This window comes from Trachemys scripta, chromosome 2 (genome assembly GCF_013100865.1).
Source record: "Trachemys scripta elegans isolate TJP31775 chromosome 2, CAS_Tse_1.0, whole genome shotgun sequence".
NCBI lineage: Eukaryota > Metazoa > Chordata > Testudines > Emydidae > Trachemys > Trachemys scripta.
In genome coordinates, this window is record NC_048299.1 from 22,043,249 (window position 1) to 22,067,776 (window position 24,528).

At 40.2% G+C, this 24,528-nt stretch overlaps 1 protein-coding gene across 9 annotated transcripts in view; it reads right to left on the reverse strand.

Moving 5' to 3' along the window:
- The window catches only part of DIP2C (disco interacting protein 2 homolog C), a 460,741-nt gene that overhangs the window by 414,589 nt on the left and 21,624 nt on the right, over positions 1-24,528 (reverse strand). Inside the window, exon 2 of one of the 9 annotated variants that reach the window (XM_034760046.1) lies at positions 4,914-4,986. The exons of 7 other annotated variants lie outside the window; for them this stretch is intronic. The gene's annotated coding sequence lies outside the window, so the exon portion shown is untranslated. Of the gene's footprint in view, positions 1-4,909; positions 4,987-24,528 lie in introns of all 9 variants that reach the window. One more of the 9 variants, XM_034760047.1, reaches the window with a different exon arrangement.

Sequence of the window (24,528 nt, forward strand, 5' to 3'; positions counted from 1 at the left end):
TTCTCAGTGCACATAGACAGACACAGGATAGCTCTGCTCAAGCAAGTATTCTAAAAACAGCAGTGTAGCCGGAGGTAGTAAGGCAGAAGCTTGGGCCTGAGTATGAACCTGCCCAGACATGCTGGGTACAGATTCAGGCAGGCTAGCCTCAGCCACCACCCATCTGCCCTTGGCTACATTGCTATATCTAGCACAGTAGCTCAAGCAGAGCTAGCATGTCTATCCATGTTGGGAAGCATGCTCTCAGCTGCGGTGTAGACATACTCAATGTCCTAACGCATCTGTCTTCCCATCAAACTTCCTGATCCATACCATTATGTCAGCTGACCTGCTGTACCATTTCCCATCTTCATGGCTCTCCCGGATTCTGCTGTCCCTGAGGGATCAGGACAGCTTCCATTTCATTTCCCTCTCCCTCCTAGCCTCACTTATACCTTCCCTATTCCACCCATCTTCTGTTTTGTGGCTTTGTTACTTTGCCTTTTTTATTCTACTCCTTTCTGTTGTTTTTCCCTCTACGACCCATCTGCTACCGGCTTGACAAAGCCCTGGCTGGGATGATTTAGTTGGGATTGGTCCTGCTTTGAGCAGAAGGTTGAACTAGATGACCTCCTGAGATCTCTTCCAACCCTCATCTTCTATTATTCTATGATCAACACCACACCACTATGTTTATTTTTAGGAAAATAGATAAGAAATAAGCTTTCCAAATGAAATTACTGGAGGAATTTTAAGTAAGGAAGATATTGTTATGTATGCTCGAATTTGGATTGGGTCCTGGGGTTAAAACTCCAGCTCTTGCAAATAAGACTCACAGGTTCTTTACTGAGCACAAATGGACCTGGCTTGAGTTTTAAATCTCATTAAAAATACCCAAATTTACCAGGGTGGCTGCCCAGATATTATAGAGGTGAATACTGCTGTGACATAATGCGTCTACATAACCATTATTATCAAGTAGAATAAATGCCATTGCTGAACTGAACAATTCCAAGAGTATGTTTCCCTTCTTAAATTGTAAAAAGAGTTAAACTAAAGAACTGCTGGGAGTTGAAGACCAGCCACTTGCAGTCAGAATTTGTTCAAGGTATAAACCAGAAGCCTTTTCTGCAGGTGCGGATACTCCCTTCAGTTGGATCAGTTCACTCAAATAGGAGAAACTGATCCAAAGCACAGAAAAGCTAGTCTTTCCGTTCTATGCAATGAACAGAAACCAAGTGCCAGATGAAGCAATCCTGGTCTCAAAAACTTGACAGGCCCTAGTGGATTTCAAAAATTTGAAAGAGGACTGAACAGTTGTTACAGTTTAGCCCTTTTGTTTAAGCAAACTGTCAGCTTTATTTGAAACATGCTTTGATTCTGGCAAAGGTTTTGTCACAAAAGAGGAACTGAAAGCAATGAAATTTGGAGACTTTCTACCATCAATACTACAATTTTTCGTTATCTTCTCCAATTTGGTTAGACTATTTCCTGACAAAAACTGCAGTACTATGCATTGTGTGTCATGAATCGTACTGTGATGACAGTTTATCATATATGAAATGTGAGACACATTGAGTCAACATGTGAACTCAGAGGATTCCTGTCCCACAAGGTAACTAAATAATTACTTTAAATCCAGAGGCTTGTCTTCAAATTTAAGATATTATAGGCCCTGGTCTAAGCCACTGAAGTCAATGGAAAACCTTTCATTGGCTGCCAAAGTCTTTAGATCAAGCCCATGGAATTTACAATTTGACCATTGTAACACAACCCGCTGTACATTAATAATTCGTAACTACAGAAGAAAGGAGAGAGAGCATAAGTCGAATAATGCAGCACTGAATTTAACCCCATGTGGCTATCAAAATTATTCCCGTGATAGCGCTCTAGAATACCATGATGCAATATCAATTATTTAAATCATTTTTCTTTTTGTTTGGAAAGCATATTTGTTGTATGTATTCTCTAGATTTATATGAAAATAAAAAGGTATGTCCATTCAAAACCTCTGTAGTTTGCCATAAAGTACAAAATCATATACCATTACACAGCCAGCAGAACACTAAATTCCCTTTCCTTCCCATAAATCTGATTCTCCTTGAGAGCCCATCTTCACAGCACCATGTGAAAACAGATGTACCTCACAGCATGCCTTGAGAGCCAATGGTCCCAGGCTACATTGGACCAGGAGGAGACTTGTTCCAGATTTCCATATACAGTACTGGAATGTAGTCTCCATTGGAATGTAGTCTGCTTTCTTTGGAATTCCAAGGGGGAAAGGGGAAACCCACCCCAAATGCCCTTGATACATGGGCGATTTTTTTGTAATATTAATATACACTGACATTTTACAAAACAAGTTTGAACTGAAAATGCCAATCAAACTACAATAGAGACCCCAGCCAAAATGGGGAGTCCCTCCTCTCCACAACAAAAGATAAATGGGGAGAGGGAAAGGAAAACAACAAAACAAACACACTTTTGCTGCATGGGACCAACCATAGCTCAAGCCAAATAGGGTCTATCCAATGGACTCAGACCTTTGTGTAGGTGGCCTTATGCTCCATAGTTGCTGTAGTACATAGGGTTACCGATCTGCTTCTAATCTGAATTCCTTCCCTTCTGTGGAGTGAAGTGCAACCCACAACTTTGTTTTAAAATAGCTCATCTGGTTTAAATTTAAAAGTTTAGGCCAAATTCTGCCTTAGATTACAACCCAAATGAAGTAGATGGGGTCTAATCAAGGCATAATTTGACTGCTAAGGTCTTACAAAACCCAAATTTGTTTTCTAAATGACACATGGCTAATTGTCTTCTGCCAGACTCGCCCATCATTCCTCATCCTGCATATTTCTGAGGGATCAAGGACATTCTGAAGGAGAATGATTTGAAATTAAAATATGTTTGCGGTGCAGAGTCTCGGGGGTCTTCCACTGATGGCTCTGGAATGTGGTGAGCTAATCTGGCATCCTAGACATTTAATTAACACCAAAAGTTCTCAGGAAATAATTCTTCAAGAATGCATCTCAGACACAACCGACAGATTTTTCTTTGCAGTAATAAAAATCCATTTAGGATGGAGAAAACTTTTAGTCTTTCAGGGGCTATATTCTCTTTGCAGAGTTGAAAATCACCAATATTACATGTTTCTAACCAGTAAAATACTATACACTAACTACATCAGTATTATTCTGAGAAAAGCAGAAGACACATTGCCACTTTGGTAACAGTATATCCCTTTTTTACGTGAGATATCCATTATTCAGCATTTCCACAGCATGTCTGTCCAAGTTCAAAATAGTTCATGACCCACAAAGTAAGAATATATAATCCCAGCACACCTGGGCACAGATTGCAAATGTCACAGTCTCGTTTCCCAGCTAGTGGACTATACTTATATATGGTTCAAAAACTAAAATAAACATACTTCTCCACTGACAACATGCAACAAAACAGACACTACTTCTGCACTGTGTTTTCAAACAATGTCATTACATTGAATATTAGGATTATTCCAGTGTTCTCCCCATTACTTAAATAAAAAAATATACTTTATGTGATGATGATCCATCTATCTGGGGGGGTTGAATGGCAGATGAACATTTATAAAGTCGAAGGTCCCTGCTCCTTCACCTATCCTAATTTGGACACAAAGACAAGGTGGGTGAGGTAATGTCTTTTATTAGACCAGCTTTTGCTGGTAGAGAGAGAAAAGCTTTCAAGCTACACAGAGTTCTTCTTCAGGTCTGGGGAAGGTGCTCCCACTGTCCCAGCTAAATGCAAGGTGGAACAGATTGTTTAGCACAAGTAGTTAACACATATTGTCAGGGATCACTCAAGGTAGACAATCTGTTCCACGTGGCATTTTACTATGACTTCGAAGGAAGTTTTGCTATTGAGACAGAGGGGCCATAGCAACCTAACTTTTAAAACTACAAATTACTCAATCATAGGGTGACCATATGTCCTGTTTTGACCAGGACAGTCCCTTTTTTAAGCCCTGTCCTGGCCGTCCTGACTTTTTTGGCAAAAGTGGGCATTTGTCCCATTTGCTCTTGCCGACTGATCAAGTTGGGGTGCGGAGGAACGTGCAGAGGAGCAAGCGGCAATGCCAACCCCAGCCTCGTGCAGGGTTGGGGGGGGACCAGCCAGTCCATGAGGGGGGTGCCTCGGGCAAGTGGCTCAGTCCAGCCCCATGCAGGGAGCGGGGGGGTGGAGGGGGTTCGGGCTAGCCCCATGTGGTGTCCCATTTTCTCTTTAGGAAATATGGTCACTCTACTCAATCATATTTCTTCTACTGCCTGCTGAGACTGTGATTTCTTTGACCCATCATCAAGTTTCCCCAATATTTTAGTATGTGTTTAATCTATTATTAAAAAGAAAAGTTAGACTCCAGCACTTCATAACCCCACCTAAATATTCCCACCTCTGGCCACCCTAGAAACTTTCAGAAAGTGAGTAGGGTGAATAAACAAGAGTAAAAGTATATTTTAAAGGACAGGCACAAGAACTAGAACTGCTCTAAAACTAAATCAATATGTGAAAACAGCCTGAGAGATTTTTCTCAGGAATAATCTTCAGATAAAATCATAATCTGTTTAAATGGAAAGGTTGCTGCTGCTTAGGTTATTTACTATCAACAGCATCAAGTGCTTCTGAGGCATAGGGTGAAGTCAAAAGGGCAATCTTTGAACTGTTTCATGAGCATAAAAGGGCGGGGGGAAATATTTTCTTCAAAAGAAAATACCTGCATCCATAAAAACTATTTGAGAAAGAAACCAAGAATTAACTGAGCAAAATTGTATTCCAGTTCTTTAAAGGAGGGGAGGGGGAAGGGAAGACACGAATGGACACGACACCTCTTTCTGTTTTTATTTCATCTAGATTAGTAGAGATCTCAATATCCTTCTTCTGAAAGGGAGATTACCTACAGTAATTTGTCCTTTCTTTGAATCTATTGTCCCTGTAGAGAAGACTAGCAGCTCTCCTGGGGAAGGTCCAAGCCTAATGTCAAATAAAAGAAAAGAAGCTTCTATGAAAATAAGTACAGGGATATAACTTCAATAGAGAAGGGTCAGTGACAAACGGCAGCATAAAAGTAACCTTACTAAGCATTGTGGTGGGAAGGAGAATCCTACAGCATAAACCTTAACAGTGAACATGAAATAGAATTTGCCTCCTTATCCAACGAGATTTCCTAGCAGTTCTTTCATTCTTCACAGCTGTAGTCTGGACCTAATGCTAATAGTAGCCTTCCTAACAACTAACCCATAGTGTCTCTGTGAAGATTTCCAGCTGAAAATATGATGGAGATTGGGCGGGAATTGTTTGCTCAATCTCAGAATCGAGCGGGTTATATTAAAAAAATTATTACATTGCAGTCAGGGGGCCCCTGTATTCTAAATGCCAATGGCTATTGGAAAAGGGTTGTTCTGGGCTGCTATGCTGGAGCAGCTGGGAAACTCTGGCAACAGCTATGAACTCCTGGTATAGCAGGGCTGAATAATAAAATCCATGTCTGTGCCTCTAATGCCCACTGCCCTCACCCATTGTCTGTCTTGTCTATTTAGACTGTAAACTCTTCAAGGCAGAGTGCAATGCACCATGCAATGGTTAGCACAATGAGGGCTGCAATAATAGTAAATCCAGTTTCTAGTTTGCTAGGCTGGAGGGCTCGAATTAAACATTAAAAAAAACTAAAATCTCATATGAGAAACGAGAGAACTAGCAAAGCAGCAACAGCAAGAGACAAGTTGCTAGCAATGATCTGGATGTCCAGAGCACATGGAGGGCTTCTTAAAGTGCTTTTCTTTTCTAAAATTATTCTTTCATGGATGTGATAAACTAATAACAGATCATAACTAAGGCTATGATTTAGTCACGGAGGTCACAGAAGTCATGGAATCCGTAACTTCCAGAGATCTCTATGACTTCAGCCTACAGTGGTCGAGAGCTGTAGGGTCCCGCCGCTCGTGAGGGCAGGGATCTGTGGGGTACCCCCCGCCGCCTCTGGCGGCCCATGGAGCTCCAAGCTGCTGCAGGTGGTGGGGTACCCCACAGCTCCCAGCCACCGTGAGTGGGGACCCTTGGAGCTGCCAGTGGCAGGGAAATCCCTGAGCTCCCAGCCACCACAGGCAGTGGGAACCCCTGAACTCCCGGCCGCCGCGGGTGGTGAGGGAACCCCCACAGCTCCCAGGTCGCCACGGGCCCCCTGAACTGTAGGCAGCAGGGGCACCCACATCTCCCAGCCCCCATGGACAGCGGGGGGGACCCCCAGAGCTGCAAGCGGCAGGGGTACCCGGCAGCCCCCAACTGCTGCAGTGGTTCCTAGTCCCTGTGCAGCTGCCCCGCTTCAGGTGGTGTGCGGACCCACAGATCCCCATTTTGTCTGGGATATTTTTAGTAAAAGTCACGGCGTCCATGAATTTTTTGTCTTTTTGTCTGTGACCTGGCCGTGACTTTTACTAAAAATATCTGTGACAAAATCTTATCCTTAATCATAACTAACTGCACAAGATGTTAACTCTTCTTTCCCCTGCTATTTTTAAAAGCAGTGCAAACTATACACTTCCCTATAGACATATCTTTAGCTTCCTATTATAACTCCAGCAGCAAATAAAGTGCTGCACAGTGATATAATATATTCCTTCCATTCCCCCTTTTTAAATAAATACTTTGGCTACGGATAAAGGTTTAACGTCAAGTGCAGTATATTTTACGAGTTTTACACTTTCATTAGGTCTCTGCTCCTATTATCTGAACAAGAGGCATTTTATATTGTAAGTCCTGCACGTTATACAAAATATTCCTCCATTTTCATGTGATTTAACAGAGGGAAAATAAGGTCACCATAGTTAAACATGGAAAAATATTATCCAGCTCAGCCTCCTATGACGGTAGAATGTATTCTGACCAATAAAGAATGTCTTAAATAGATACATGTTAAATAGATACAACACTTTCATTGTTGTAATTTTACTGAGCACTTCTCTCTAAGCAGATTACAAAAGATTCCAGACTCATAATTAAGTGGCCATATGCATTTAGCTAGTGTATACCCTAATATCAACACCACTTCAAAATGTTACTACTGAAGACAGACAGAAAGAAAAGCCTAAACAAGCTGCAAAATCACAAACCTCCATCTGACCAAAAAGCATGTCAAAACAAATACAGCAGACTGGAGTTATATTTTTTCTTATTTTCTCCATCTGTATATACATATCAGACAGTACTTTTCAAACATCCCTGACAAGGACTTTGAATCTGAATAATCAATTCTTCCGCTAATGTACATACTGCTTAATTACTTCCATTGTATATTTCAACCATATTTTTACTCAGATTGCCTACAAAGTTTATCTGAGTTATCCAAAACAATTAATCTATTTAACAACAGAATTTATATTTACAGAAAAAGGGCCAAATTAGCTGCAGACATTATTCCCTAGCCCCTGCCTATCGAGGTCAGCCATACCAGCTGAATGTCATCAGCAACATTCTCCTTGAAAGTCAACCTGGCTGACATTCCAGACAGTTTTCTGTAGATCTAGTAACTTTAGGTAAAGACAGACATAGATTTCCAACTCTTAACTGTTCAGCCAGTTTTGGTTCAACACCAACAGATTTGGACTGAGTTTCTCTTCCACTTTAATGTACAGGAAGAAGTAATTTACTGAACAGTATGTCTGATACTGTTAACCTGGAAATATTTCTTTAAAGCAAGGTGCACTTATTTACATTGACACAAGATAGCAAAATCATTGTAGAAATCATAACTTTGAAAATGCTCATAACCATGGTGCACCATGTCTCCTCTAAAGTCACAACACTGGAGTAGATATACATAAACAGAAAGTGGGAAAAAACATACCCAGTCGTGTTAATGTATTACTCTTAACAAAATGAATGTATAATCATTGTACCAAGTTACAAAAACAAAGAAAAAAAAAAGAAAAATGTCAGATTATACTCCATTCAGCAATATTCACAGATGGATTTGCTTTGGTGGTTTTAACTAGGAGTTTTGTTGATTTTTAAAAAAATAAATATGTAGGTTTTTGTATTTATGTTTAATTGTCCTTTGAGAAGTCTAACAACCAGCCAGTTTGTCAAATTCCCACAGCATTTCCCACAGTGCATACAAAAAAATTAGTTATTTTTTTTATTAAATCAACTACATTCGCTTTTCTAGATTATGAAACAAAAATCATTTTTGTTTGAATTTGAGCTATGCTTCAGTTTTGTACATCCCCATACATGTGTTGTATTATTTCCACACTGCTTTTGAGAAGATTGTGTGTAAGCAGCAGTGAAAGTGACCAGATTCACACCAGTTTCATTCATTGAGTCCTTGCTCAGAAAAGTTCTGAGCAGCTGCAGCAGAGGCTGGCACTGGGGGTAAAATCTTGGCCCCACTGAAGTTCATGTAAATCTTATCATTGCCTTCATTAGGGGCAGGATTAGGTAGATTCCCACCATCTCACCCTATTAAGTGAGTGAACCTTGACTCTTTCCCCCCCCCCCGCCCCCAACAATCAAGTAGTGATGATCAGATAGGAACAAGGAAAGAAAAATAAATTCTCCCTTCTAACAGTCGTGATAGCTTCAAATTTACCTACCAGCCAAGGGATGGTATAAAAAGAAGACACCCCCACAACCCGCTGACAGAGTCCAGAGACAGACGTATAACAGGAATCCCAGTGTCCTTCCTCCTCCCAGCAGCTGGGAATGGCCTCCTTTCAGATCGCTGCCCCTGGATTTCACTGGTGAGTCATCCACCTTTATTTTCATATCAGCTTCCGGCTAGTAAGTTTCCAACACATTTTCAAGCCATAAATTAAGTGTGTTCTCTTTGTGCTCTCTCAGCATAAGTGCTTTCCTGTACAACTAATGGTAAACATCTAATTTCACATTCTCAGGCTAAAACCTTTATATATTCCCACCTGGATATTTTCAAAAATGCAAGACGCTCTGTACTGGATCAATCTCCAATGAAAATACACATGTGAGAAAAAATCTCTGTCAAGAAAATTAAGTAATAGATCATATCCTGAGTATGGTACTGTACTAACTTTTAATGCTGTATTGTGCATTAGATCATCAAAGGATAATTTTCACTTTCCTTCCTGCTATACAAGACCTACATCCCAAGTTTGTATTTGCTACAAGCTACTTTCATTGTTGGACAAGATTATCCTAAGTCTCTTCTTACCTAAAAAGAAGAAACCACCAACAGTCTAGTTTGCAAGGAACAAAAAAATAATAATAATAATACTGATGAACAATTCTCAGCTACTTTACAAATTAAAAAAAAAGTGTATTATCACTACAGCATATGTGAAAACATCAGTATTTTCTGTAATGTTAATGCTCCAAAAATCTCTTAATGATCAAAAAGAATACAATTAAAATCTCTTTTTAAAATCAAAGATTCCCTAAATTTAACCCTTCCAGCATAATCTTAAATATCAAAACTAGATAAAACAGCTGATGCTCAACAAATAGATTTTTGGCAAAATGTTTTAAGTTAAACACATAGAGAGTGAACAAAATCAATGAGAGGCTGGCTGTAACTTTATAAAATGTCTCAAATCGTTATTCTGGATGACAAACAAGGTTGCACACAAATATAGCATTTCACACTGTAGGCAGTTTCCTTGCAATATAGGTCAGTTCCCTCTTGCACTAGATCAAGGGTCTCAGGCTTCTCAAGGCAACAAGTTATCACAATGTCTATTTAGAATGCATGTGACCCTCCAACTTCTACAGGTCCTGGTGCCAGACCAAGGAAAATGACTCACTGCCGCCAATAACTGTCAACAATGGGTCCACCCTAAGCTTGTGCATGAAGATGGGATGAAACCATTTGCAGCTCTGTAACAAAGAGTTCACATGAGGCCTAGTGGAGCCCAGTCTCACAGCACATGTTGTCAGGAATCATACTGCTGGTGAAGATGGGTGCCAGAAGTCAAGCTGAAAAAACATTCTCTACTAAAACAGGACAACAGCGCACATTTCTAGTTCTTAACTTGACCTTTATATTTCCCTCGCATTCAGAATAGTTTATCTGCAAATTGTATTCTGCATCTCAGCATCCAAAAAACAGAAGCAAAAGTGGTTCATTCCTTTCCAACCTGCATGACAACTTGTAAGCATTCTCCAAACGTTTTTGGCACGATCCGGCTGCAAAGTGTTCGGTCTTAAATTCTTGCTCCCCAGTAAACAGCTTCTGAAGACCCTTTAACACTCCAATGCAGATTAGCAGATACTGAGTGTGTCTGTTGCAGCTTCTGACTGGGATGCTTCTGTCCCTGAAAAGCCAGGGAGTGCTTCTGAGGTCGAGGGCTATAGCTATAAGGTAGAGAGACAGGCAAGTCAAATGGAGTCCACGGAAGGTGATCTGGAGTGAACTGTGATGTTTGAGACAACGCTTACCCTTATGAGCTCTTCATTTTCCGAGCTGTAGCCACACATACATTCCCTCCTTCACTTTTTAAATAACATAATGTAAGGTGCTATGGAATTTACAAATATTAATTAATTTATCTCTGAACATCCCTGGATGGCAGGTAAGTATTACCATCATCCCCATTTTACATCTGGGGAAACTGAGGCACAAGTGTGATACAAGTCAGTAGCAGCGCTGGAAGTAATACTCAGATCTCATGTCAAGTCCTGCCTTTTAACATTAAAATCATCTCTTTCTGCAAGCTTTGCCATTAGGTAACTGAAGGAGAAAACTTAAATGGAGCAGCTCTACCACAAAGTAGATAAGAGATCTGGAAAGAAGGGGAGAGCATCATAACCAGGGCTTGGGCAGCCAGGCCTAGTGGTCAGAGCAGTAGCGGTCAGAGACCAGAAACGGTGAGAAGGTCAAAGCCAGAGTTAGAAACCAGAAGTCGGAGCAGGGGTCAGGAGTCCGAGAGTGAGCAGAAGTGCAGGTCTGTAATGAGATCTGACAAAGGAGTCCATCTTGTTACATGGACACTTCCTGGAACAACTCCTTGGCTTAAGAGGGCTTCTGGACCAATAAGAGGCCACAAGATAAGCTGTCAGTCTGGCCTTCAGAGGTGGTACTTCCTATTGTGTTTACCTCCACAGAGTCTTTGTGATAATGTATGCAGTCTTATCATGGCTGCCAGATAGCAGCATGGATGCAACAGCCACCCCACAGACCCGCAGAACCTCACAGAGAGTGGCACTGATTGGATTTCAGCCAGATGACACCAAAAACTTGTGAAAGCTCTCACTGTTGATGGCCAACTATCATGCACAGCTGGAAAGAAAGCCCCCAGCAAGTACAAAGTAGTAGATACTCAGGATGGAGGAAAGAAAACTCAAAGCATTTTTTTTTTTTTAAGAAATCACAAAGTTGCAAAGAAACCAAATAGCTCTATATTATAGTGTTTAATCATGTATCATGTTATAATTTCATACTGTGAATGCCATGAAATATAAAGACTTCACCAAAGGAATACACTACTTAGATAACCCTAGGGACTTATAGTAGAGGTTATTCCATTAGCTTAAAGGTTACTGTAATACTGTAAGGCCTACAAGAGTTACAGAAATGGGAAGGAAGGAAGGAAGGAAGGAGTTGCTGAACATTGTTAGCTAAATCACAATACTAATTAAAGAAAAAAATGGTCTTACCCCAGATTTTTAGATAGCTGGCTACCCTGGAAGATAATGTTGCACTGAACAAATTTAGAAAACATGAATGCAAATTGGAATTTACACATTTATTTGTCATTGTATGTTTCCGGCTCGATAGTGTGTACAGCTGGTTTCAGAAATACAATGTGCTACTTCATACGTAATATGAAAAGATTCATTGTTCATTGCAAATTAACATGTAGAAGGAACATTCTTCTGCAAGACATAAATGATTTAACAACATTGGGAATTATATAATCTGACCATCTTGTTTCCATGCACTGATGAACTGACTTTCATTTCCAGAGTCACAGCTGGGACTGGAAGTTTTGCTTGGGGTTGATTTGTATACTTTACCGAAGGACATTGCTAAGCATTAGTCATAACACAAAACAAAAAATCAAAGTACATACTGTTCTGAGAGGTGCCAAGACCTTAAAAAACACGGACTAGCTGCTTCTGCTGCTGTACAGTGTGGCATCGTTTCTGTGAATTTAGACTAAAAACTATCCAGTTCATGCATATAGATGTGGCACTGTAAAGCTCACAGATGTGGCATGTGATACGCATGTCAGAGGCCAACAAACTCTTGACTGTTTTGGATGCTAGAAGAAAAATTCAGAGATAAATTGATGTGCTGCTTAGTTTGTGACAAACAAATATAAAGTCACATGAATCTTTTGTACAATATACTTTAAAGAATATATTGATTTATCTTTCAGTTCACTAATCAAACTATAACATCTCATAAAAATATTTTTTGTATGAGATATTATGGTTTTCATTCTAGTATTCCTGAAACCAAAGAACAACAACAAGAAAAGCAAATGTGTACAGACCACAGAATTAAGATGCACTCAATGCACTTTTGTAATAAGAGGAGTGCATTGAAAAGAAGAAAATAGTCTGTCCTATAGAAGCTCAACATTAGCAAAATAGAGAGAGAAAAATACAGCAAACTGACAAGTGTGAAGTAACAAACCAGTTAATTTTTTCTGTGATACACACTTTTTACCGATGAATCTAAACAAAAATATTTCTATGAGAAAACAGAACAACTACTTGTTATTATTCAAGCTCTCAACGTGCGAGTCCTCTCACAAAATTGACATCTATATTTGACATGGCTCAGTAATGCCCTGCTTCAAAAAGCATCAGGACAACATTTGAAGATAAGATCATAAGAACAGTCACACTGGGTCAGACTAGTGGTCCATCTAGCCCAGTGTCTTCTCTTCTGACAGTGGCCAATGCCAGATGCTTCATAGGGAATGAACAGAACAGGAGGTTACCAAGTGACCCATCCCCTGTCGTCCACTCCCAGATTCTGGCAGTCAAAGACTAGGGACACCCAGAGCATGGGGTTGAGTTTCTAACCATCTTAGCTAGATGTATCAGCTCATCCGTAGCCACAGATGGATCTATCTTTCTTTAACGTATCCAATTCTTTTTGAACCCTGTTATAGCTTTAGCTTTCACAGCATCCCTGGCAATGAGTTCCATACATGGACTGAAGGTTGGGTGAAGTAGTACTTCCTTTTTTTGTTTGTTTTAAACCTGCTGCTTATTAATTTCATTGGGTGACCCTGGTTCTTGTGTTACGTGAAGAAGGAGTAAATAACACTTCCTTATTCAATTTCTCCACACCATTCATGGTTTTATAGACCTCTATTATATCCCGACCTCTTAGTCATCTCTTTTCCCAGCTGAAAAGTCCCAGTCTTTAATCTCTCCTCATATGGAAGCTGTTCCATACCGCTAATCATTTTTGTTGCCTTTTTCTGACCCTGTTTCAATTCTAATATAGCTTTTTTGAGAAGGGGTAATTAAAACTGCATGGAGTATTCAAGATGTGGGCATACCATGGATTTATATAGTGCCATTAGGAAATTTTTCATCCTATCTACCTCTTTCCTAATGGTTTCTAACATTCTGTTAGCTTTTTTGGCTGGCACTGTTGAGCTGATGTTTTCCAAGAACTATCCACAATGACTCCAAGATCTCTTTACCGAATGGTAATAGCTAATTGAGATCTATCGTTTTGTTTGTATAGTTGGGATTATGTTTTCCAATATGCATTCTTTGCATATATCCACATTGAATTTCCTATGCCATTTTGTTGCCCAGTCACCCAGTTTTGTGAGATCCTTTTGCAACTCTTCACAGTCTGCTTTGGACTTAACTATCTTGAATAATTTTGTATCATCTGCAAATTTTGCCACCTCACAGTTTACCCTTTTTTCAGATCATTTATGAATATGTTGAATAGCACTGGTCCCAGTACAATTCCCTGAGGGACACTGCTATTTACCCCTCTCCATTCTGAAAATTGACCATTTATTCCTACCCTTTGAATCCTCTCTTTTAACCAGTTACGGATCAATAAGAGAACCTTCCCTCTTGTCCCATGTGCTTAAGTGCTGTCATAAATAGGGATGAACTTAAACACATGCTTAAAGCCTTTTTTGAATCAGGGCACAATGAAGGGAACTGAAGGGAAGAGAAGAGGAAGTATGAGGTGACAATAAAATCATTTAGTAAAGCATGCACATATATTGATGGTTCCATTAAAAAGTTATTTATTTACCACCCCGCTCCTCCTCCTCACAGGCAATACAGCAGAATTAGGATAATCAGTAATGGGAACTCAACTTTCCTCCCATATGGAGCTCACTGCAGGATTGTCATCTGTACAATCCCAACTTCTAGTCCAAGTAGCTGAGATCCAATTGTCCTGAAGCAGAGGAGCCTAAAAAACACCGCCTTTTCATTTAAAATGAGACAGTTAAGTTAAGAGAGGGGAATTCGTCTCGCTCAAAAGTCCTAAGGCTGAACCGGAGTTATTGTGAGACAAGTAAAATATTTTAGATGCCCAGAAATCTTTTCATTTTACATTCTAGGAGACTGATTCAATTTAACACACAAAAAAATCAATTTGTTTGTCTAAATCTGTAGAATTACTATCCATTAGTGTAACTAAATAAGAAGCAGTTACTGTTATTTATTAATAACTCTGTCTCTGGTTACATCTCTTCCTTTAAAATATATAAAATTAACTAACAGATAACCTACATATCTCCCTGGGGCACATCTCCATTGATAATCATATCTTCAGGCCACTCACCACCCCCAGGGTGGTGCATCCTTCAATACCTGAAGCAGTGTCTCATCCAAGCACAACTGTAATGGAAGCGTCTGTAAAACCTTATTTTACAGGAGTGTTGGTAAGGCTTATTTAACTGTCTATAAAACACTTGGATCACCTCAGGTAAAAGCACTAAGTCTCAAATTCAGTAAAGCATCCTATCTAGAATGGCACGTTAGCACATGCTTAAAATTAAGCACATGCTTAAGTTCTGTTTACTTCAATTGGACATAAGCAAGTGCTTAAAGTTAAGCATGTGTAAGAACTTTTCTCAACTGAGGCCTGTCTATATGAAAAGTATTATGCACCAAGACCATTTAGGCCTGGATTCACCCCGCTCCCCACCCAAAGGTGTAAAATTAAAGTTCACAATTCTGCCAGGCACTGAGATTTGGAACAAGCATGGCAATTTGATTAAAATGAGTGTTAAAAGAGTAAGAAGAACAAGTGCAATAAAAATGAAGAATAGGATCTTTTCTTCAGCTGTCTTGCCTCTACAAAACAAAACAAAACCATTAAGTCTTAAGCCTACAGGTTTGCAATTGCATTTGCTATTAATTTTTGAATTCCAAGCTTGTTTTATGTGCCATATCTATTCCTTACTTACAACTTATACCATAATAACCTGGGTTTGTTTTGTATTTTACAAATAGCATCACAGTGCTTTAATTGCCTTAGAAAACCTTCTGTAAAGGATTTTTTTTTTAAATGACACTTTTCAACTACCCACAGGGAGCTGGCTGGCTGTTAATTTTTACTATATGCTATTATTGTGTATTAATATAGGTTACAAATCTTAATGTGATAAAAATGCATTAGGAATGTGTAAGAGAATTTGAATATTTAAGTGATCCAACTTTTTTTCAAAAGCATGTTAGGTTCTATAAAAATGGGCAAAGAAATCACAGCATTTTTTTATTATACTCTTTTCTCCATCCCATCCATATTCCCAACACTTTGGAAATAGTAATTTTAAATACAAATACAAATAAGTAATCTATTCAAAAAAAAAAAAAAAAACTTCAATCACCACAATCCAACCTGTTTTTGCAGTTTACATGGTTTAAAATCGGCATGTTTTCACTGAATACTGACATTTATTCACTATTCTAAGAAAGACACTTTGGGTTAAAGAACAGAGGTTTTAAAGTAATGATGCAATCTAAAGCAACCGTTTTGAAACTGCACTGTGGGTCCAGTCATGACATCAGCTCATGGAAAAAGCAGACTCAAACCAAGCTATAATGTGGGCTTCAAGTGGCTAGGCCTGATAAATCTGTCAGGAATGTGAAAGGCTGCATTATTGGAAACTTTTGTTGAAAGCAAACTAAGTATGGAAACTCTCTCTATTTCTGTATTGCCTGTAGTTTCTTTTCCTGTCTCTACTGTACCTCCAAGGAAGAAGTCAAGTGAGGATATTTATGCCAAGCCACCATATATCCTTGTACATAAACTAACAAACACCACAAGGTACTGTTAGAAGACTGTAGATCTATACCCCCTATTCTTCAAGACAAGAAGTAATCCCATCTGGATATCAATGTACAGCCCACAACCTGAAGTTCAAACTCCCCCATATCAGCTCTGGCTTCCTCTCTGTCATTTTGTTGTTCCATTAGACTTAAATGCCCAGATTCTGGGAAATTTGGGAAGCCCAGCTACTTATCCATTGTGGAAAGAGGAGAGCGACAACAACTGCCCTCTGTGAGTGACATGGGACATTGTTTGGATTTATTTTCATCACCAGTTTATTCATTTATGGTTTGAGATGAAGGAAAGCTGCTGGAATGGGGAGTTTGTGTGACAATTCCATTTTTAATTTGTGGCAAAGGCAGCTGGAGCTTTTAAAAATATATAATAAAATCAAATAGCCTGCTCAAGAAATGCACCACACTCATTGAATATAGTTACTCACTTCTTTACCTGCCCAAATCTAAATTATGGTCATGTAAAGGATTCTAAAGATTAATTTATTCACATTTTTTATATATTATGCTCAACTTCACTAAAAATACTCATGTGTCCAATCTACATCAGGTCACATACAAATGCAAAAATCTGTGACAGGAAACAAGTTCTGTTTTGGCAAATTGTTGCCCTATATTATTTCTGGAATTTAACCTCTCTTACATGATTGATTTGACATCTAAATAAAAAACACAGAATAGTCAAATTTAAGAGCCTAGATAAGATGGTGCCTATTTGAACATTGGTCTGAGCTACTCTCCAATAAACCCCTACCCTCTTCAGTGAGCCTCAACTCTGGGAGACTTACCATCTAGATAGAAGCTATACGAACAGACTGCATGTTTGTGAGACTTGAAAATCTTATGTTAACTGGCCCTGATGATCTGAAAGATACAGGCAACGTATTTTTCTAATATTATTGCCAACAGGAAGAATGATCCCTGTAATCCTTTTTAAAATACAGTAACTCCTCACTTAACGTTGTAGTTATGTTCCTGAAAAATGCGACTTTAAGTGAAATGATGTTAAGCGAATTCAATTTCCCCATAAGAATTAATGTAAATGGGGGGGGGGGGTAGGTTCCAGGGCAGCTTCCCCTACTCTGCAAGCACCAGGGGCGGGGGGGCTCAACCCTCAGCCCGCCCACTCCACTCCTTCCCCCAAGCCCCCACCCTTGAGCTGCCTCTTCTCCCCCCCAGCCCCCTTTACTTCGCACACTGCGTCCTGGCTCCTCCCCCCTCCCTCGCCTCCCTTCTAAACACTACAAGCCAGCTGATTGCCGCATTCGGGAGGCAGGGGAGAGAAGGGGGAGGTGCGCCGAGTCCTCGCTCCTCCCCCCTCCCTCCAAAACGCGGCAAGCTAGCTGATTGCCGCGGGCAGGAGGCCGGGGGAAGAGAGGGAAGGCACTGATCCGCGGGGTCTGCCGGCGGGCGGGAGTTGCGTAGGGAGGCTGCCAGCTGTGGAGAAAGCAAGCAGCCAAATAACGTAAGAGTGGAGCATTGCACAACTTTAAATGAGTATGTTCCCTAATTGATCAGCAACGTAACACCGAAACAACGTTAAGGGGTACGACTTTAAGTGAGGAGTTACTGTACTAGCTTTCAAGTATCAGAGGGGTAGCCGTGTTAGTCTGAATCTGTAAAAAGCAACAGAGGGTCCTGTGGCACCTTTAAGACTAACAGAAGTATTGGGAGCATAAGCTTTCGTGGGTAAAAATCTCACTTCTTCAGATGCAAGTGAAGAAGTGAGGTTCTTACCCACGAAAGCTTATGCTCCCAATACTTCTGTTAGTCTTAAAGGTGCCACAGGACCCTCTGTTGCTTTGTACTAGCTTTAGATTCCTCCTATTGTCCAGTGGAGACCATAACTGTTTTTCTTTCCTAGTCTGTGCCAGATATCAGAGTCCTGAAACAGGGACTAAGGAGAGCAAAATGTTTCCAAGATCATACTCCACCTGGTAATTTAACTGTTATGGCTCCAGTCATTCAGAACACAGGGAGTCAGGCTTTAAAAGGAGGGCCATTCAATCATTTACACACCCCAAACAAAAGAAAAAAAGGTTTAAAGTACCTCCAGTTTTCCTCAAAGTATACCTTCTTTGATAGTAGATGATCTTACTGATTTTGTCTCATTTCAGAGTGATGTTTTATATCAAAAGTTATTGGGATTTTTTCCAGCAAACACATTGTTTTAAACATACTGATCCTGTACTGTTCACTTTGTTAACAAAAATGTCTGCCAAGTTTGAGAATTTACTATAGCACAGCCATGACATTACAGTACATTTACTAAGGGCTACTGATGCAGGTTTTTGTCACCTTCAGCATCATTGGAATTCCAAGGAAATTTGATAAAGAGAATCAAGGATTTTTCCAACATGCTTAAGGTCCACTGATAAGCTACCTGATATAGCCTTTGCATGTTTCAAATTGTGTTTCTCATGCCACATGAGGACAGTCTAACTGGGTCAGCATTTTTCAGTTCTCACTTCCCTTTTCATATTTTTAAACTATGCCTCTTGTTCTCCTCTTTTTGGCCCAGATTCAGCAGTCCATTCCTATTCAAATCACTTAAAATGTACCTAAAATTAAGCACATACTTACGTTCCAATTGACCGCAATGGGATTTAAGCACATGTTTAAGTTCACTGCATGCTCAAATGATTTGATGAACAGGGATGGATTTAAGAATGTACCTAAATGCCTTTATTAGCAAGTATGATCTACACTTCCATAACTATGCAGTCAATACAATACTCAGATATATTTTTCTCTTCCATCTGAATGTCACACTGCAATTTTCACTCTGACCAGTATTTCACAGGACATTCAATAATAGATGTCTCACGATTTTATGAAGCTGAATCCAAAGAAAGACATAAGCACGGATTACTGGCTCTGAGCATTTGTGGAGAAATGTTCCCGCCTTAGCAACTATATTCAATAAAAGTACCACTGAGTCCATATTCAAGTACAAAAAGCCTGGGTGTAATATTAATTTCAGATTGTCCATCCCTAAAACACATTTATTAAGCACCTATAATACTACAGGACTCTTACATTTAGAGAAGCGAGACACAAGACCCAATGGCTGGCAGTTGAAGCTAGAAAAATTGAAATTGGATAAAGAGCAAATTTTAGGGTATGTCTACACTACGAAATTACTCCGATTTTACAGAAGTCAATTTTTGGGAACAGACTGTATAAAGTTGAGTGCATGTGTCCACACTAAGCACATTAATTTGGCGGTGTGCATCCACAGAACCGTGACAAGCGTCGACTTTCGGAGCGGTGCACTGTGGTAGCTATCCCACAGTTCCCGCAGTCCCCGCTGCCCATTGGAATTCTGGGTAGCTCCCAATGCCTGATGTTGCGGGTGGTTATGGGTAAATGTCGTCAGTCAACCCCCCTTCCCCCCCCTCCGTGAAAGCAACGGCAGACAATCATTTTGCGCCCTTTTCCCTGGATTGCCCAAGCAGACGCCATAGCACAACAAGCATGGAGCCCGTTCAGCCTTTTTCCACTATCACCGTATGTCTACTGGATGTTGCTGACAGAAGCGGTACTACAGTGCTAACAGCAGCAGCTCCTTGCCTTTGCAAGTTAGCAAAGACGGTTACCAGTCATACTGTACCGTCTGCTGTTGTCATGGGTGCTCCTGGCTGGCCTCCATGACGTCGGTCGGGGGTTCCTAGACAAGAAAGGTCATTCTCTTCTTCAGGTTTTGTGTAATACAGATTCAGTGCTGCCTAGAATATCAGGGAAGCCTACTAAAGAACCACAGATGCAAGCAGCCACTCCGGGTCAGAGCCCCAGACATCCCGCAGAAATGATGAGCTGCATGCCATTCTAGAGGGTGCCCGAACAACCCTACCCGTTGCTTCCCTCCTCCCCCACCCCTCCTGGACTACCTTGGCAGTTATCCCCCCATTTGTCTGATGAAGTAATAAAGAATGTATGAATTTGAAACAACACTGACTTTATTGCCTCTGCAAGCAGAGATCAAAGGGGGGAGGGGAGGGCGGTTGGCTTACAGGGAAGTAGAGCGAACCACCATTCTGCACTTGCTCAGCCGATAGTCTGTCCATCATGGTCTTGGAGATTTTTTTAAATGTTTTGGCATTCCGTCTTTTGGAACGGAGTTCCAATAGCACAGATTCGTCTCCCCATACAGCGATCAGATCCAATACCTCCTGTACGGTTCAAGCTGGAGCTCTTTTTCGATTATGGGGACTGCATGGTTACCTGTGCTGATCAGCTCTTCACGCTGGTGAAACAGGAAATGAAATTCAAAAGTTCGCAGGGCTTTTCCTGTCTACCTGGCCAGTGCGTCCGAGTTCAGATTGCTGTCCAGAGTGGTCACAATGGTGCACTGTGGGATAGCTCCCGGAGGCCAATATCGTCGAATTGCGTCCACACTAACTCTAATTCAAATCGGCAATGTCAATTTTGGCGCTACTCCCCTCGTCGGGGAGGAGTACAGAAATCAATTTTAAGAGCCCTTTACGTCAACAAAAATGGCTTCGTTGTGTGGACGGGTGCAGGGTTAACTTGATTTAATGCTGCTAAATTCGACCTAAACTCGTAGTGTACCCAGGCCTCAGATTCTCCCTCACTTGAAGTCTCTAGGTTAACAACTTTCTAAAAGATGGGCTCTATTTCCTCCACAAGTTATTGCACTTGATGCAGGAATTATAAGAAGGAGTTCTATGGTCTGAGTTATCCAGGAGGTCAGAATAGAACAGATTGTAAACGATCCCCTCTGGCTTTAAAATCTATGAATCCCTGAAATATCATCAGGGACCATTGTTAACCAATGAGACCATTGTTAACCAATGAGACCATTGTTAACCAACACAAATCTGAAACGACGGATGAATATGTACGTTTTAGCAACTATTGCAATTCTTTATATCCAAGAGCTCCGGCTTACATTATAGATAGGTCACAGCTTTACAACCACATGCCCACCCAAGCACATTACTCCTATTTTGAAGTCTTTGCATTGGGTCCCTGTCAAAACATGCACTGACTTCAAAGCTATGTCCCTGTCTGCCAAACTGATCTTCTCTCTCATTATGTTCCCAACCAATTATTGGGATCTGAACTTGCTCCAGTTTTTAAAATGGTTCAAGAGAAGCCAGCGCATTTTGTAACTATATGCCACTGCTACTGCAACTGGAAAGGCCTGTTCTGTGTCACCATACAGAGCAAGGCTAAAGATGTATATTTTAACCACAGACTGTTCTGACATGCAGATAATTTTATCCTGTTAATTGTACAGTGCTGCAAGACACTGCTGTAAAGAATGTCATATAAAATATAAGCTGTTACCAAATTTAATTCAATTATTATGACTACATTGAAACACATACATCATAAGACTAAAAGGTATTTGTAAAAAAAAAAAATGTAACCATTTTCTCGACAAAGGCACGGATGAGTCATTACAACAAAGGGCTAGTCAGTAAGAGAGCTAGAATACAACAAACCAGAAATAAATAAAATTGGTTTCAATGATAAAGCCATATATTTCTGCTGAGGCGGAGGAGGAGTATCAAGAAATCCGAGTACTGTGATAGGCCTTTTAAAACCAAAACAATGATAATGATCTGTCCCTTGTCCCACTTGACCTGAGCCGTTATTTTAGGAATGGGAAGCATGGTGGGGAGGGAAGGCATATATCTAATCCACAAAGCTCAGAAGGAATCTGTGAGTCACAGAATGTGGGGACATAGGGATGCCTATCTCTGAAAGAGCTGCTTCTTCAGATAACATTCCCATAAGTGGGAAGACTTGCTCATTCAAAGAGTTGAGGGAGGTGGGATTGGGTTTTAGGAGGAGGGGTTGGGAAGTATTCTGGATGCACAGCCCTTTTAATTTCCAAATACTATACACGCACATGCAAGGGTACTCTGGGGTTTGGGGGCCACATGATTTAAAAATAAGAGTATTTCCTTTACGAATAAGGAAAATAAATAGTTGTTTCAACAGAAGTTTGCAAGAGTTAACTCTCACCTTCTCAAATGTGTCATGCTTAACTAAACTATTAATTTCTATATGGCAGTGGCTCTCAACCTTTCCAGACTACTGTACCCCTTTCAGGAGTCTGATTTGTCTTGCGTACCCCAACTTTCACCTCACTTACAAACTACTTGCTTACAAAATCAGACATAAAAATACAAAAGTGTCACAACACACTATTACTGAAAAATTGCTTCCTTTCTCATTTTTACCATATAATTATAAAATAAATCAATTTGAATATAAGAATTGTTCTTACATTTCAGTGTATAGTATATAGAGTAGGACTGTCAAGCGATTAAAAAAAATCGTGATTAATCACGCTGTTAAACAACAGTAGAATACCATTTACTTCAAATATTTTTGGATGTTTACTACATTTTCAAATATATTAATTTCAATTACAACACAGAATACAAAGTGTACACTGCTCACTTTACATTTATTTTTATTACAAAATTTTGCACTGTAAAAAACAAACAAAAATTTTTCTATCACCTCATACAAGTACTGTAGTTCAATCTCTTTATCATGAAAGTTGAACTTAGAAATGTAAAATTTTTCCAAAATAACTGCATTCAAAAATCAAACAATGTAAAACTTTAGAGCCTACAAGTCCACTCAGTCCTATTTCTTGGTCAACCAATCGCTCCGACAAACAAGGCTGGTTAAAATTTGCAGGAGATAATACTGCCTGCTTCTTGTTTACAATGTCACCTGAAAGTGAGAACAGGCGTTTCCATGGCACTGTTGAAGTTGGCATTGCAAGATATTTACGTGCCACATGTGCTAAAGATTCATATGTCCCTTCATGTTTCAACCACCATTCCAGAGGACATACTTCCATGCTGATGATGGGTTCTGTTTGATAACAATCCAAAGCAGAGCGGACTGATGAACGTTCATTTTCATCATCTGAGTCATATGCCACCAGCAGAAGGTTCATTTTCTTTTTTGGTGGTTTGGGTTCTGTAGTTTCTGCATCAGAGTGTTGCTCTTTTAAGACTTCTGAAAGCATGCTCCACACCTTGTTCCTCTCAGATTTTGGACGGCACTTCAGGTTCTTAAACCTCGGTGTGACGTTGTTGTGTTCCCAATGTCAGGGAACTCAGGGCCGTTCGACTGGCCTGCCATCTTTCTACCTTGTATACAAGACAGGATGGTCCAGGTCCTGACGGACAACACGGCTATGGTCTTCTATATCAACAGGCCAGGCAGAACCAGGTTGTCTGCCCTTTGCCAGGAAGCCGTCTGTCTACAGTACAATGTCCATCTTGTAGCCGCTCACCCCATAAGGCTTCATGGAAATATGCTTATGAATGTATATATGACATACCGGGAATACGTTTTATGCTACTTATCCCATGTAACATATCTATGTAAAGGTTATGATCTACTGAATATATTCATCCTATTTGTATGCATGTGTCATTGTATTCAAAGTTATGAATATTGGCTGTGTACTTGCTTGATTTCTAAGTAGCCTTAGTATAGCATTTGGTCAGCTTCTTGACAAAGGAATATGCAAATTAAGTGCCCAATCAAGAAACACTTAAAGGACAATGAATCTTCGTAGGCTCCAATCCCCATAAGAGGTCTACCTAAGGACGTTCAGGATAGCATGTAAACAATGGCTTCTGCCTGTAAAAACTGAGTCATGCACGGACACATGACTTGCCGATGTGACTCCAAAACTCCATCTTGGAGCTGGACTTTGCATAGGAGAGAGGAGGGGGTCTCCACCCACAAGCGAAAGTCTATTTAAACCCCTGGGAGACCCCTCCATTTTGTCTTCAGCTGGCTGATACCCTCTTCACCCCCAAGGATACCTGAAAGAACCTGGAACAAAGGACAGTAGCTACAGGGGATGTGAGTGATTGCTGGACCCTGATTAGGAGACTAGTCTGTAAAAGGAAGCTTATTGGAACACCTCTGAGGGTGATGTTTTATCTGTATTCAGTTTTATTACTGTATTAGGCTTAGATTTGCGTGTTTTATTTGATTTTACTTGGTAATTCACTTTGTTCTGTCTGTTACTACTTGGAACCACTATACATATTTTTGTCTTTTATTAATATTTTTTTTTTCTAATTCACTAAAAAGTGGAATGCATAGGGGGGGGGGGGGGGGGACACAAACAGCTCTGCATCTCTCTCTATCAGTGTTATAGAGGGTGAACAATTTAAAAGTTTACCCTATATAAGCTTTATACAGGGTAAAACGGATTTATTTGGGGTTTGGACCCCATTGGGA